Below are 12,481 nucleotides of genomic sequence, written 5' to 3'. Positions count from 1 at the left end.
GATACCCTCATATAGTTCCATGTTCTTATTTTACAAATGGGAAATAGAAGCATGGAAAAGGAAAGGAACTTTCCCAAAGTTGTGCAGATAGTCAATTGCAGGCCTGATAAATGCAGTTGCGGGGCATGGGGTTAGCTTGAGTGATTCAACCCCACCCCTGCCATTCTTCATTCATTCTACGTGAACCACAATATCAAGACTGTGTCTTTATTATATTAATTATTTGGGTGAAGACAATTGTAGTACCACCATCAACATTTACTGAGCACAGCTGGTTTCCAAGCATGATACTTGCAGTTTCTCTAAGCCTCATATTGATCAAAATATGTGGGTGTTTCACTTCCACGTTACAGATAAAGAAACATAATCATTGGACTTGGGTCACTTGTACAAGCCACACCACTAGTAAGTAGTGGAGTAGGAGTTGGGATGCAGGTCTTCCTAAAGCCAAACTCTGGGCACTTTTTGGAATGTGACAGGTTTGAAGAAGTCAGAGCTGGAATCATTCCCTGGCACAGCCAGCTCTTAAAACATGGCAGAGAAAAGAAACCCAACCACCAACCAGTATGTTGCTGCCAGAGCTCTGGTCCCACCAACACCCAGAAAACCAGCATAGGAAGCCAAGGCGAAATGGGAAAATCAGTGTTTTTCTATCACATCGACTCTGCTGGGCTGGAAAAGATGTTCTTAGACAGAAGGGGAAGACAGTGCCACTGTTTTGTAGCTGTTTGAGAAAATGAAGAAATAGACACTGGCTAAAACGTAGTGTTTCCCATTGAAATCTTCATGAATATGCAGAAGAAAAAGTTATGAGGATATGAGAAGTTAGAAATACTGGTCCATAATATCCAAGTCTCCAGCAGAGGTGCTCACTACCCAAAGCAAAGATGTGACCTTCAGACAGATGAGTGGGATGTAAAGGAAGAGAGTAACAGCCCAAATTCCTCATCCTTATGCTGTGATTCCTTCTCTGACACTGGGCTTCAAAAACCAGAGGGAAACCATCCCTCCTACACGTGGAGCATGTGAGGATATTTAACTCCCACCACACCTGCCATCAAGACCTTGCTGTCTTCATCCACTAGCGATGAAGAGTCTCTACAATGTAGCATATAACAAGATGATAAAAGGAAGGGGGGCAATAAGATATGTACAATCTTGGGGCTATAGTTTTCATCTACTGTTTCTTACAAGGAATGAAAAGTACAGACTACTTTGGTTTATCTAGGTTAAGTGGTCAGACCACCAAGCAGCAAGAGGAGGCATCCCTTACAAATCCTGCAATTCCACACTAAATGGAAGACGTGTAGACACTGGGCATTTGTCTAGGGGCTGTGTATGTCAACTAGCCTTCCAGCCTAGTCTCCAGGAGTACTCTAAAGCTAACAATAAGGGACTCTCAAGGGGAAACCACTTACCCTATTCATTGGCAAACACCCCGTATTTTAACGTTGATTAAAATGAAGATATTTAAGTATGCTAAAAGATACTTAAGAAAAAAAGGAAGAAAGCACCATTGCCCTTAAGATGCTGAGGAAGCATGAAGAATCTATTTTAAAACCTATTCCAATATAATTTTTAAAGTTTCTGGTTGGATTTGGTGTCCATTATACCCACTCACATTCTGCTGGCAAAATCATGTCATACGGCTAAGTTCAGAGGTAATGAGGTACAGAGCATACGGCCCTAGTAGGAAGGTACTGCGAGTGACAGGGCAATGGGCAAGGACGTGCAATCCCCCTACAGGGAAGGAAGGAGTAAGTGATTGCAGACAATCATAAAATAATAATAAAATAATGATCAATAATGATAATAATAGGCAAACTCAAACAGATAAATAAGTGATAAATGAGTAAAGGATACCACAATCATCATCAGAGGTACAAAAGAAACCCTGCAACACGTTGAATCACAGAATACATGCCATGGGATACTCACTCCCAGAACACAGAAGGGAAAAAAGAGATGGAAGCAATCGGTGATAGAAACAAAGGGGCAACCGTAAAAAACCAGTATATGGATACCTGGTTTTCTTGATAAACAGATTAGAACACGTGACACAGAAGGAAAAAAAATCTGCGAAGGTATTTTCCTGAGCTAAAGAAAGACACAAGTTATGTAGGTAAAGAAAAGCTTCTCATAAGAAAGACAAATATCAAAAGTTCATCTAGGCTAGTGTGGGCCACATGTAAGTCTCAATCTGTATAAATCAGAGAAAAATATGAAAAATGAAGCAAAGAGATTCCGGTAAAATTTTCAAATGTAAAGAACAAATTAAAAACTCTAAAACCTAGAAACTAAACAAATAAAAACAAAACTTAACAAGGAACCAAACTGAGTTCGCAATTCTCAGATGTGCGCGGGCTCAGGGAGCATGATATCTACACACAGCTTTTGAAGAAAGATAACTCAAGATATACCTTAATTGATCAAGAAATGAATTACAAAAAGCAAGAGGAAAGGGGAGGGGAGGAAGAGCATGAGAAGAACTTAAAAAGGTGGAAGTCATGCCATTAACATGCCAGCGATAATCCCAAAAATCAGTTAAAGTCAGAGTGAAGTCTCAATGGCTTTGCTAATTTGGCTACCAAGCAATGCAAAGTCAACAATTTAACAAATTTCTAAGCACCTGCTGTGTGCCAAGCAATCTTCTAGTATCAGAGATGAAGGAGAGAACAAGAAATACAAAGTATACCCTCCATGGAACCTAACATCTATCAGAGGGAGGACATAAATAAATTAAAATTAGATCACGTGGTGAAAAAGAAGGTATGAGGGGCAGAGAGTTCTGGAGATATGCAAAAGGATGGGCTTGTACTTTATGAGAAAATATTTGAACAGAGACCTGAGGAAAATGATGAAGCCAGTGGTGAAGGTATCTGGAGGAAAATTGTCCGAAGGAGGAGGCATAGCAGGTGCAAAAGCCCTGAGAGGAAGCAAGCTTGGTGTGTTCAAAGGGCCATAAAGAGGCAGTGTGGCTGTGGTTGATTGGACAAAGGCAGAAGTAGAAGGAGCTGAGGTTGGAGATGATGCTCAATGATTCCCACTTCCTGGCATTCATGCCCTTGTTTAATCACCTTTCTTTTTTTCTTTTGCTAAAGAAATATGAATGATGTGCATCATTTTTTAGTAGAAACATTTAATTGCTAGAATAAGGAGCCTGGGATGTTAACACCTGTAGGTATAAGACCCATGAGAGTCAACTGTACCCATAGGTGTACTTTTTGAAAGCAAGAGGCAAGCATTTGTTGCATTAAGTTGCAGATTTTAGGGATCTTTGTTACTGCACACTAACTTATTCCATCCTGACTAATACACCATCTAGTGTACTTGAGGGAAAAGTGCCTCTACTAATAAATACTTTTTTGTGGCCCATTAAAAAGTATTTTGTTATCAAAATTAAAAGAACTTTATTAAAAATGAATCTATAATTGATCCAGTATTTAGTCTCAAAATCTTGGAATTATCTGTGATTCTTCAATCTTGATGTTCACATTTAAAGATTTTCTAAGTTCTATTGATGTCAGAAATGGGGAGTGGAAAACCTGGAAAACGAAAGATTGTGGTTTTAATTTTTATGTTGCTAGCAGATGTTTTGGGGCAAGAGACTTATCATCTATGTGTCTCTGCTTCTATTTTTTCAAATGAAAGTTAAGCTATGATATCTTAAAATTATTTTTCAGCGTTAATATTCTTTGACTTTTTGAAATATTTCTCAAATAAGATTTTTGTTTTGTTTTGTTGTAAATCCCCTCCCTGAGGTGGGCTGGACCTAGTGACTTGCTCCTAACAAAAAAAGAACATGGCAAAAGTGATAGGATATTACTTCCAAGATTATATTATAAAAAACTCTAGCTTCCATCTTGCTCACTCTCTCTTGTTTGTTCTGATGGAATTCTACTAACACACTGTGTACTGCCCTGTAGAGACATCCAAGTGGAAGAGAAGTAAGGGAGGCCTCTGGCCAACAACAGTGAGGAACTAAGACCCTCAGTCCAACAGCCCAGGAGGAGCTGACTCCTGCTGATGCTCTCATGAGTGAATGTGGCAGCATTTCCTCTGCTTGTCGAGCCTTTAGATGAGACCACAGCTCTCAACAACACTTCTACTGCAGCTTCCAGAGAGACCCTGAGCCAACACCTTGATTGCAGCCTTTGTGCGACACTCTGAGCTGCAGGACACAGCTTCCCCAGCCTCATGCATCACCCAGATTCCTGATTCACAAAAACTGTAAGACAGTAAATGTTTGTAGTTTTAATCTTCAAAGTGTTGGAATAATTTGTTCGGCAGCAACGGATAACTAATACATGGATCATGGTGAGAATTTTGGCTTTTAACTCGGGGTAAATTGGGAGGTCAATAATTTTGAATAGAGGAGTGACATGATGTTACTTATCTTTTAATTAAATTGCTGTGGCTCCTATGAAGAATAGATTGAGGGGGCCAGAGGTGGAAAAGAGCCAGGGGAACAAGCTGGAAGGCCACTGCAACTATCCAGGGGAGAGGTAAGGGTGAGCTAGCCCAGCAGAGCAGCACTGGAGATACTGAGAAATGGTCAGATTCTGCACGTAATTTGAAGGAAAATCTAATGTGATTTATAGAATGGTCATGAGTAAGAGCAGAAGGGAAGAGTCAAGAATGACATCAAAGTACTGATGCAAACAAAGAGTAAAAAAATAAACAAGATTTCTGGGACAGCTAGGGATTTAAACACTGACTAGGTAATAGGTAGTCAGGAATTGTTATTTTAGGTGTGGTAATGGCATTGTTATATTAAAACACAAAGATGTTCTTACCCTTTAAAGGTATACTGAAATATTTATGGATGAAAGATTTCATGACCAAGATTTGATTTAAACTAATATGGATGGTGTGGCAGTGTACTGGGGGTGGAAGGGCACAGTGGCCATGAGGTTGATAGCTCCTGGAACCGGGTGAAGACACATGGAGTTTCTTTTATGTTTCTGTTTACTTTTGAGCATATTCAATGTTACCCAACTAAATGTTAAAAAAAATGACTCCCAGGTCTGTGGACTTATGAATAACTAGATAACTAGAATTACCTAGATCAGCAAGACCGCAGAGGAAGAGTGGAGGGTGAAGGTATACATGGAATTGGGACTTCAATTTGGAATCTTGCATTTGATAGGCCTTTTTGAGACAGACTGAAGCTGTTGAAGAGTCAAAAAAGAGTCAAGTGAGAGAGGCCTGGCTTGTCGTTTAAATGCCATGAATGGGCCCTCAACCATTAACAGTTAGGGAGATGAGTGGATCAGCAAAGGAGACATAGGAGAGGTAAACAGCCAGGTAGGCAATACTTCAAGGAAAACATGATCAACAATAAACCACGAAAAATGAACATCTGAAGTTCTGTTTTGGATTCACTTATGTGGAAGCTATTGTTACCCTTGATGAGAAACATTTCACTGTGGATAAAACCTGACTGGAGTGAATTTGAGAGAATGGGAGACAGGAAATGGGAAAGACATACAGCGTGAAAGAGTGAGAAATACATAACACAAATAAAGGAACAAAATAACAAAAATAATTTTGGCTTAAAAACCTGAGTATACCAGCAAAACATCTGGGAGATGGTGGAAGAATGCTAGTAAAGTAAAAGCATATAAAATGACCGTGTACTACATTTTCAAAGACAATTGTACACTCTCATCTGACTGAGCCCAGTCACATATAATTTGGCCCTGAAGTAGGAATGACATTCAGACACTAATCCTGACCTCGCATGCAGATCTCTTCACCCAGAGTAGAACCCAGGAGTTCTCGGTGAGAGCAAACTTTGGGAAGCCATGGAAATAGAAAGCCTTCCATCAGCGCTGTCCCTGTCCCTGTCCCTGTCCCAGCACAGCCTGGCCGAAGCATTTCCATGAGCAAAGAAGTCCACAGGCTGACTGTGAAAGCATTTGTGCTCCTGGTGCGGGCTCTGCTCATGCCCGGCCCTCCTTCCCAGGCAGGGGAACTGCAGGCCAGCTCACTTATCCTCGCAGGCCTTTCACTTAGCATGAGTCATATATAGTCTAATCTTCACCAAGATCAAAATCCCAACAAGGTAACCAGATTTGCCTGGATAAAGGCAGCTAAATAAGTCCCCAAATCTCTCATGAGCCATGTTTGAAAAAAAGAAAAAAGAAAATCCCAGAAACCATTTTCCACCGAAGCATGTGAAGGCATTTCCAATGTCCTCCCAAGAATTATGCTGATTACACTGTTCAGAGGTTTATAAACTAGAGCGAAGGTTAAGTAAATCACTGTCTTGACTGACAATGAGAGCATATATTTTTAGAAAGCTCAGGATCTTAGACTGGGATTTCTGTGTAACCACACATACAAAAACATTAGGCACCACTGACGGACGCCTTCTGATACATGAAGCTCTGTCTTCAACATCTACTTATACAGCTTCTGATTTAAATATCCACTTCACGCCATAAGAAAAAAAGTTGGTGAAAGGAGTGAAGAAGTCAGTGTTTCATGTTTGTTTGTTTTTTGTGGGTTTTTGTTTTGTTTTTTTGTTACAGACTGCAATGTATTGTCATCTAAAGCAGAGGTTGGCAAACTCTTTGCTGTAAAGGGCCAGGTACTAAATATTTTTGGCTTTGCAGTCTACACAATCTCTATCCAACTACCCAGCTCTGCTATTTCAGCAGAAAGGTGTCTGTTGACAATATAGGCATGACCTTATTTCAATAAAATGTTATTTACCAAAACAGTTCACCATTATTGAGCACTCAACTATGAGCATTTACCAAGTACTTTATATGTATGAAAATTTTATATAATGGTCATTTATAGCTCTCAACAGGAACCAGAGGGGCCCTCTAAAGCCAGACTAAATCTGAGCATAAGAAATATTCCATTTATTGGTTAATAATGAAACAAATATCCATCTTTAAAACTAGGCTGTTAGAGATCCAAAGCACCAATCAACTTCATTTTACAAATGTGAAAACTCAGGCCCACAACAAGAGGGGGCGATGGCCCTGTGCTCACTCTTAAATCCTTGGTTCATAGTGGCTTTTAATATTCAAATCGCACCATGACCTCAGAAAGAGGGGTCTTAACTTGCCCCTACAGAACATACAAGCCAGGTATGAGGACCTGTTACCTTAAAATTCTGCTGCTGATATTGGGGGGAAGGGCGTGTTGGGGCTTTGACTCATGATTATAAAAGGAGGGTGACTCTTGGGAGTGAGTGCCCTGGAGAGGCTGCACATGGGATCCAGTTTCTCAGAACTCTGGGCCATTTCTATTCCTGGAGCAGTAATCCTCACGGTGCTCCTGTCGCTGCTACCTTGGTATGCAGACCAGCAGACCTACGTGGCCAACTCAAAGTCAAATTCTGCTGCAGGCTTGTGATACAGCATAATCAGTAGCTGCATCATTCATCCATATCTATGAAGATTGCTGTTGTCAGTCTTACCGGCTTAGACCGCCTTCTTTCCCTGCATTGCACCCATTTGTCAGCTTAAAAAAACAAATGCCAAACACATAATAAGCCCCATCTTATAGCCCCATCTTATTCAGAGCAAAGATTGGCCTTGGGTTCCTCACCTACCTCAGTCATCTGCCAACCTGCCCATCCGTCCTGCTTTCAGATCCTAGTAAATAGCCCCCGAACCTGAGAGACTCAGGTGTCTAGAGAACCCACCTGGAACACAGACACAACACGTATGAGGGATCTTGTTCAAGATCCTTGAAGAAGTCTCTTCCATTTGCCTGGAATGCTCTTCCCACCAATGTTTGCATAAGGGCTGAATCTCATCATTAAGAACTCTCCTCATGTCACCTCCTTAGGGACACCTTCCCTGACCCCCATAATCTGGAGAGGCATCGTCTCAGCCACACACCCACACACAGGTATGTATGAACTGCCGACCACGCTTCATCTGTATCCTGATCCATTTTCTAAAAAGCATTTACCATAATTAGAAATCCCTCTTCTCTCCCTTCCTCCATTCACTCAATATTTGTCTGTGTCTCCCACACAAATGGAAGGCCACTGGCAGCACTGGCCTTGCCCAGTTCTCAGGGGGTGCTGCGGCATTTGGGGAAATGGTTCTTCATAGGGCAGCTGTGCCCTAGCCCTGGGGACGGGATGCCAGCAGTGTCCTCTCATTGTACAACCAACAGTTCCCCCATTCCACAGTGCTCTCTGGGGTTCTTGTTCATAGTTGTATCCCCAACACAAGGTACACAGTAGGTACTAGATGGGTATTGACTGAATGGTTTAATTAAAAAGTGAAGAAATGAAACAAGGTCTTTCTGTAAGTGAGCCTATAAGGGAAACACTGAATATGAAAGCAGGAGTTGGAGTTTGCCTGTCAGTTTACACAGCATTTCTCAGTCTTGCACCTGCTGACACTTTGAACCAGATACTTCTGCCTTCTGGGGCCATCCTGTGCCTCGTGGGATACTTAGCAGCATTCCTGACCTCTACCCACTAGATGCCAGTAGCATCCTTCCTAACCGGTTGTGACAATCAAAGAAGTTTCTAGATGTTGTCAAATGTCTCCTGGGGAAGGGGCACGGATTGCCCCTGTTTGAGAACTACTGGTGTGATCAATAGGTATTAATTTCTGCCAAGACAAAAGACTCCCTTTGTTCAGATCTAATAAAATAGAGGTTTATCCATGCAGACAGGATACATGACCCTGACATACCAATTAACTCATATATACCATATGTAAAATCCCACCAAAGAAGGGTGTCAAGCTGAATGTCTGCCTCCGCCGATTGCCAGTATTACTCATCCGGTTCTAATGAAGGGTCCGTATTAAACTGTACACTCAGTTTAAATAACTCATAGCTGACAATAGCTAATGGTCAATGCTGTTAATCAATCTCTGTCCTAATTAGCTCGTTAAAATGGAATCTTTTGTCCTATCACCAGACATTCCTATTTATCACACTGCCTAGAATTATGCAAATGAGAGCCCATAACCAGCCTTTTCAAGTTTGCCCCGAGGAGTGAATTAATGTATCTGATGTGGTCTGTATTCTTTGCACAGGGACAACCTGGCGGAGCAGAGACCCCCGCTACCCGTAAACCACTAAAAAAATCATTGAGTTTTACGCTTAAAACAGGTAAAACGTTGGCATATAAATTATACTTCGATAAATCTGTTTTTAAAATTTTCTGTGAAAAACACATGCCTCAAATACCTATAATCTCTTTCTACTGCTGCTGAGATTAGCTGTTTTAAGTATCAGGTTTTATGCCTGCACCTCAGAAAAGACTTCTGCTAAGGCAGAGGTAACTATGGGTTAGCACAGCTGCCGTTCGGACGGGGCTCTGCGCAGTTTTATTATTCCTTAAAATACGCACGTAGGTCTGTGTCATATCCCCCTGGAGAGGACTGGCGTTTCACTGCTGGGTGCCCTGCTTAGTCCAGCACCACGCGCCACTGTCTGGAGAGTAAGTGTCACAAGCTATGGACCTACATACAGCAGGTAAAAACGAGTCTCGTCTCCCTCGAGTCCTTTGTTCAGTCAATGTTTCTGACAAATTTACCCCATGTGAGCCCTTGTACTTAGCACTGTGAATAGCAAGATGACTGGGACAGTCCTTGCCTTTGGAGAGTCTGCAATTCGTTTAAGAAATCAAACTGGAACATTCTTAGGAGAGAGTTTAGATTCTGATATGTTAAAATTTACATTTTAAAGCAAGCCCAAATAATTTGAAATTTATTATCGACTCTTGAAAATCCAGCAACTTGAACTTCTTAGCAAAAATTGAATTTGTCAGAGGGAAGGTCTAGAAGGAGAGTAGGGAGGTCAGAAAAACACTGCACAGGGGGGGAAGCTCCCTGCACAGTTACACCTTCCACCTGGCTCAGCCCCCCCACCCCACCCCCCACGCCGAGCATTTGTTTTCTTCTCCAGGTCATTTCCATCCAAGTATGGAGGGAGCAGAGCCTATGACTCTTAGTCCCTGAGGACCAGTCCCTTCATTGAGAGTAAAGTGAAGAATTAATGCCATTTTTTATGGAACTTGAGTCATAATAACTAAGTAAGGGCAGGACAGGGTGCTTCAAGGTCAATTCAGTTTATAGACTTCCTATCAAGGGTTGGCTCACTGTGCTTCAGGTACTCCACTGGGTTCTGCTGCGAGGGACATACGATGGAAAGAACAAAGTCTTTGACCTCTAGGACCTTCGAGATAATTGGTTGGCTCTTCAATTCGTTTGCCATGTGTAGACATGGCTTAAAAAAAATAACTTATTTTGCAGCCTCCGGGGCAAGGGAGGGCATGTCATTCACCGGGGCCTGGTTATTATTCGTTTATATCTAGAGTGTCTGGTAAAAGCCAGAGTTCAAAAAATATTTATTGAATAAATGAGTGAATCAATAGATAGGCTGGCAACAGGGAGATAAAAATGGGTCATTCCAAACCCTTGCCTTTTTATACATCTTCATATCCAGGTATTTTCTTGTTCGGTTTCTCATGTTATCCCCAAGTCAACCCAGAGTCAGGTGAGAGAAGTAATGACCTCAATCTTGGTTTAGAGTGAACTTCAGAGACCCAGGACCACACACTTTGCAAGTTAGAGACTGAGTGACACATCCATGTGGACCTTACAGTGCAAGGCTTGTTTTTCCAGTAATAACAGAAAAATGGACCGGGGGCCTAACACACATGGGAGGTTCCAGGGCTGGAGAGACTTGGTAGGTCCAAGGGAAAGTCCTACCACATCTCCCTTTGCAGTGGGAAAGGAAACTAAGAGAATTCAGCACAAGAGTGGCATCTGGGGAGTTGGCAGGTTCCTAGAGAGAGGATCGTAAGCAATGTCACAGACCAAGAAGATGGATGGGGCCCATTTAGGCACCGGGGCTGACATCTAAATGGAATCCTGCCCAGTTTGACTGCCCTTTCTTCAAAGATGTCATTGACAGATGAGTATCTAAATGTTTTTGTTTAAAAATGAAAACAAGGGAAAAAAGAAATAAGAGAATAAAACAAAAGAAAACAAGAATCTATTTCTGCTCCAAGAGACACGTGCAGCCGGCACACGTGAGAGCAGCGGGCAGGGCCTGGGCCCTGGGCAGGCCTCTCAAAGCAGTCCGCGATAACTATTGGCAAAATTGTTCACCTTTCTTTTCAGATAAACTTCAATTTAACACAAGGATTTCATTGAAAGCCCAAATTACTGCCAGTTGGCTGTATCCCATCTGCTGTTGGAGGCACACACTGGTGGGGGACAAGCCTGCTCACATATTCCACGTCCACCTGCCAAAACAAGGCTTCTTCCCCAATTAAAGTGGCCTTTTTCACTTTAGAGTGGTAAACAATGTCCACTTAATTTGAGGAAAATACGCAGAAGAAAGTTATGGAAACTAATCACACAAGAACATGATGGGTGAGTCAGAGTCAATGAAATTTGGGGAAGTGCTGTGGAGGCCACTCTGCTTTTGGAGACAGAATGGTCCTCCAGAGGTCATTGCCTTCATGGTGCTGCATCCCTTGGCACCCTTCAAGACTGAGCTGGGCACACCTGTTTTATCTTGTGTCTACCCAACATACCAGAGAAGGAAGATTAATAATACCATTTTTAAGAAGTAGGAACTAAATACAGTTCCTCAGATAACCTTGTTTCTTTATCTTGCTCTGCAATTATCTTTTGAAAATGGGGACCAGTTGACACTTACTAAGTAGCAATAAACAGGAGGATGTCTTTTCCACCCATTAAAGGTGAGCCAAACCTGCCTGTGGTCTCTGGCCAGCTGTGTAACTCAACAGTAGACCAGAAAACCCTTTGGAGAAGTCACATTTTTCTTGGGGCTGGAGGTACAATGCCCAGGCCGAGTCCATGTTTCACCCTTACTCAGCCAAATAGACATTTATGAAATGCAAGATATTTAGAAATACTTAGGCATAGTTTATGGGCTTGATGGGTACAGTCATCTTAGGGCCAACACTTAACATTCTTCGTGATGACTAAATGAGAAACCCAAGGAAATGGTTTTAAAAGGAAATTTCAAACAGACAGACAGGCAGCTTTGGTCAGACCATGTCATCAATAGGTGTTGCACGTGGCACCAGCTGCAGAGAGATAACACGCCTCCAGAGCTGTGTGGCTGGGTCAGCCTGGAGGTTAGCAAGTCTAACTTCCTTTAAGCACAAATAAATCTTGTTGAGTTAAAATAATGATCCTGTCTCCTACTTTCATCGAGGAACCCGAGACACTAAGTGACAAAATTTGAAGACAGCAGCCATGAATCCTCCGATCCCTTATCTCCTAGCTGATTAGTTATAGGTCTGCTTAGTTCAAGATGAGCTGCAGGCCAGATACATAAGACTTCCTTGCCATACCCAGTGACCCACAAATAATCAGGGCAACTGTCCCCAAATCTTTCAGTACCTGTTAATATAATCATGATGCATAGGCTAAGCTGGAAATAAATGGGGGAAGAAAACCCAGAGTTTCCCAGCCAAAGAACAACCACTTCAAGCCTATCTGCTCTG

At 42.0% G+C, this 12,481-nt stretch overlaps 1 protein-coding gene across 1 annotated transcript in view; it reads right to left on the bottom strand.

Moving 5' to 3' along the window:
• The window catches only part of CACNA2D3 (calcium voltage-gated channel auxiliary subunit alpha2delta 3), a 556,479-nt gene that overhangs the window by 134,663 nt on the left and 409,335 nt on the right, over positions 1–12,481 (bottom strand). The window lies entirely within an intron of this gene.

The sequence above is a fragment of the Miniopterus natalensis genome, chromosome 15 (genome assembly GCF_054644295.1).
Source record: "Miniopterus natalensis isolate mMinNat1 chromosome 15, mMinNat1.hap1, whole genome shotgun sequence".
Taxonomy (NCBI): domain Eukaryota; kingdom Metazoa; phylum Chordata; class Mammalia; order Chiroptera; family Miniopteridae; genus Miniopterus; species Miniopterus natalensis.
The sequence above is the reverse complement of the archived record's forward strand: the minus strand, read 5'-3'. Positions and strand labels throughout refer to the sequence as shown.